Here is a 4,261-nt window from a genome sequence, read left to right on the forward strand (position 1 = left end):
TTTTTCAGACCAGGAAACAGCTTCCTGTGTTACCATAGCTTCCAGTTTCCAGTTAGCAGAATTCAGAAGAGTGTCCAAGGCTTCTAATGGCAAATCCCACTTGACATGGGACTAAGTGTTCCTTCTAGAGAGTTTTGTTGAATCAGTTGTGTACAGAAGCTTGTCTCCAAGAACAGAGTCTTGGTTGGGATCCTTGAAACCTAAACATGGATATATTATGCGATTTCCACTTAGAAACACTATTGACATCTGTTTTTTTCCTCTAACAACAATGAAGATCCGTTGATCCTTCCTCCCTTCCTTCTCTCAAAGTCCTCCCCCATCCACTTCCCTCCCCTCCCCATCTTTCAGCCCTTTCACCTTCTGCTCAGCTATTTCAGTTGCTACTAAAGATGTGGTTTCCTATCTCACCCACCCATTTACACTCCACAGAGCCAGGAAGGAACTGTTACCAAGTCAGAGCTTACTTTGCTCACTGCACGACAGGCCAGTAAGTCAGGAGACGAGGTGTTGAGGCAAGGAATAACAATTTTATTCAGAAAACCAGCAGACTGAGAAGATGGCAGATTAATGTTTCAAAATAACCATCTTGTTGGGGTCTAGATAGATTCTTTTATAGAATTCTAGATTCTTTTATAGAATAGAGATGGGGAGGAGGTGAGGAAGTTCGTACGTCTTGCAAATATCTACCGGGATGGTCAGCTTCAGGAAGCTGATATGGTAATTTCTTTCTTGCAGCCTTTCACAGGTGGACAGGGTCAGGATATCTCCCTGACTAAAGGCATTTTGGTTTAGCATTCAGGCAGAGGGTCAGGGTTCCCTGAGGCAGGCCATTATGTATGGGCCGTATCCTCTTAGTGAACAAAAGCAATAAGAAGCAAAGTTTAAATGGAAAAAAAAAAAAAAAAAAGGATCAAATATGTAGTCAGATTTTGCTCTTCCCTGTAACAAAATGGTCAAATCACATTGCCTCTCAGCCTCAGACATGGCTTCCCCTACCTAAAACTGTGGTCCACAGATCTGGAAGGGTTTGGTTACACCTTCTTTGGGGCCTATTCATTTCTTGATAAACATTTTAAAAATTGTTTTCATTCCGATGAAAAAGTATAAAGTTAAAATAAGAACTGACTCATCTGAATGCTTATAACCCAGTGTTGACAGGTGACATGAGCATCCACATCAGTTTCTGTGTTTGCTCATCCCCTGTAGAGCCATTTTTAAAGTGGTGATTTTTCTTAAACTTGTGCTTAGAGTTCCAAGAGAACTTGTTGTTGTTTCATCCAAGTCGTGTCCAGCTCTTTTGCAAACCCATGGACTGTAGCCCACCAGGCTCCTCTGTCCTATAGATTTTCCGGGCACGAATACTGGAATGGGTTGCCATTTCCTTCTCCAGGGGATCCAACCCGCATCTCCTGCATTGGCAGGCGGATTCTTTACCACTGAGACATCTAGGAAGCTCCTAAGGGACTCTGCTGCTGCTACTAAGTCGCTTCAGTCATGTCCAACTCTGTGCAACCCCATAGACGGCAGCCCACCAGGCTCCCCCGTCCCTGGGATTCTCCAGGCAAGAACACTGGAGTGAGTTGCCATTTCCTTCTCCAATGCATGACAGTGAAAGTTGAAAGTGAAGTCACTCAATTGTGTCCAACTCATAGTGACCCCATGGACTGCAGCCTACCAGGCTCCTCAGTCCATGAGATTTTTCAGGCAAGAGTACTGGAGTGGGGACCTTAGATTGAGTGAAATAGTGGAGCCAATTTTTTATCCATTATGCCATTTAGGCACAAAATGGTGATTTTCAAAATGGAGCCACATTTTAGAGATTATTCGAGGACTGAATATAATCTTGCCTAGGGGTAGATGATGCTTTTAGAACCATCTCCACTGTTCAGAGCTTCGATGGGTGTTAGTTAGATATGCTCTGTGAAATACCCAGTGGGGCTATTTGCTTTATCCTATGAGTTGGATTTTCATTTTCCGAAGGTTCCAGAAGGCTGCGAGTTTGTCAAGAGCTTGCTCTGCATGCTGCGGATTTCAGAGCTTTGTGAAACGTTTCTCCACACTCCCCAGTCCTTCCTCCTACTCTTGTTATCTGTTCTCAGTCTGGTGACTAAGTTTTCTGAATTAGAAGGTACAATCTTCAGCAGAACAGTCACCCTCCTCCGTTTTCTGGCTCCTCGTGGCTGCGCTTCAGCTCCGGATCACTGTGTTTCTTCCCTCATTTCCTTCTGGTTTTAAGATAATCTGATGTTGTCATTGTTCCTTCCCTAGGAGTACTAGCAACTTGAGCTTCAACTACAGGGTGGAGACAGAATGCAAATAGAAATAAAGAGCACAATAAATGTATTGCATTTGAATCACCCCCAAACCACCCACCACCCCAGTCTGTGGAGAAATTGTCTTCCACGAAACTGGTCCCTGATTTCAAAAAAGTTGGGGACCGCTACACTAAAGGATAGGTTGACTTTTTAACTGGGATATCCATCTCAGGGGTTATGTGTCATATACTTTCTCTCTGTTTTGCCTGCCTCCCAGTTCTTCCCCTGTATCTGTCTGTTTCTTTCTTGCCCTCATGCACATGCTCCAGAGAAGTGTCAGGTAAATCATGTAGATTACTTCTAACTCCTAATTTCTATCCTACAAAACACCTGGAAAAAAATAAAAGCAATTATAAAACTTCAAACTCGCAAGTACTCTCCCATGGATCTTCACACACAGTGTCTGCTGGCACTTTTAAGAAACCCACCTCTGCCATTCAGGCAAAAGAGAACATTCCCTGGCACCTCTCTGCAGAGAGCTCCGTTTAACTCCGAAAACTCACTCATTTTGTATTTTTCACCCCAGGATTTCAGCCATGGGAGGAAGATAAACCACACTCACTCTGGCTTGAGTGAAAAATGTTGGTGGGTACAGTTAACTTCACCTGAGCCAGGTGCCCACCCTGAAGTTAATCAACTGGGACCAGGGAAAGGGGCATTTTGTCTCAGAGCAGTAGCTCCCATGTGGACCCAGGGCAGGACAGGCAGGGATGGGAAGGAGCCAAAGGCTACCAGGAAGGTCATCTCAGGCATCTATTTCATCTATGTCCCTGTATGTGAAAATCTCAACCATCTCAGGTGTCAAACATTACTATACCTAATTTACAAATAAGGAAAGATTCTTGAAGAAGTTAAGCCACACAGATGGTAAATGATTGGTCCGATCAATTGCTGAGTCAAAGTTTATCCCATTCCCACTGTGACATGACACACACAATATTTAATTGTAGATGAAAATTGAGTTGCTTTAGTAAAATAAAAACGTTCTTTTTTAAGATTTACTTATTTTTGGCTGTGCTAGGTTTTCATTGCTGAGTGCAGGCTTCCTCTGGTTGCAGCAAGTGGGGGCTATTCTAGTTGTGGGACACAGGCCTCTCATTGCAGTGGCTTCTCTTGTTACAAAGCACAGGCTCTAGGGCAGGCAGGCTTCAGCAGTTGTGGCTCCTGGGCTGTAGAATACCAGCTCAGAAGTTGTGGCATACGGTCTTTGATGCCCAGCAGCATGTGGAATATTCCCAGACCAGGGATTGAACCTGTGTTCCCTGCATTGACAAGTGGATTCTTAACTACTGGACCACCAGGGAAGTCCAAATAAAGACATTCTTAACCAACTGTTATCCAGTACTCTTCACTGAACTTCACTAAAAGTCACCACTGACTTACTTGTTGGTTCCTTTTATTCTGTGCCTTGCTGTGCTGTGCTTAGTCACTCAGTTGTGTCTGACTCTTTACAACCCCATGGACTGAAGCCCACCAGGCTCCTCTGTCCATGGGGATTCTCCAGCTAAATATCCTGGAGTTGTGATTACATAAATCAAAGCAAGATGCTCTATGACCCACCTCCTGGAATAATGGGGGGAAAAAACAAAAGTAAACAAGTGGGACCTGATTAAACTTAAAGATTTTGCACAGCAAAGGCAACTATAAGCAAGGTGAAAAGACAACCCTCAGAATGGAAGAAAATAATCACAAATGAAACAACTGACAAAAGATTAATTTCCAAAATTTACAAGCAGCTCATACAACTTAATGCCAGAAAAACAAACAACCCAATCAAAAAGTGGGGAAAAGGCCTAAACAGACACTTCTCCAAAGAAAACATACAGATGGCTAACAAACACATGAAAAGATGCTCAATATCGCTCATTATTAGAGAAATGCAAATTAAAACTACAATGAGATATCACCTCACACCTCACACCTCACACATTCTGATGATGGTC

General features: G+C 43.3%; 1 long non-coding RNA gene across 1 annotated transcript; it reads right to left on the reverse strand.

Moving 5' to 3' along the window:
- Positions 1-510: 510 nt before the first annotated feature.
- Positions 511-2,974, reverse strand: LOC129626235 (uncharacterized). Its single transcript, XR_008701849.1, has 2 exons — positions 2,747-2,974; positions 511-2,295 (listed from the first exon to the last, which is right to left on the reverse strand). It is a non-coding gene; the product is annotated as an uncharacterized LOC129626235 (long non-coding RNA).
- Positions 2,975-4,261: the final 1,287 nt, after the last annotated feature.

The sequence above is a fragment of the Bubalus kerabau genome, chromosome 13 (assembly GCF_029407905.1).
Source record: "Bubalus kerabau isolate K-KA32 ecotype Philippines breed swamp buffalo chromosome 13, PCC_UOA_SB_1v2, whole genome shotgun sequence".
NCBI classification, from domain to species: domain Eukaryota; kingdom Metazoa; phylum Chordata; class Mammalia; order Artiodactyla; family Bovidae; genus Bubalus; species Bubalus kerabau.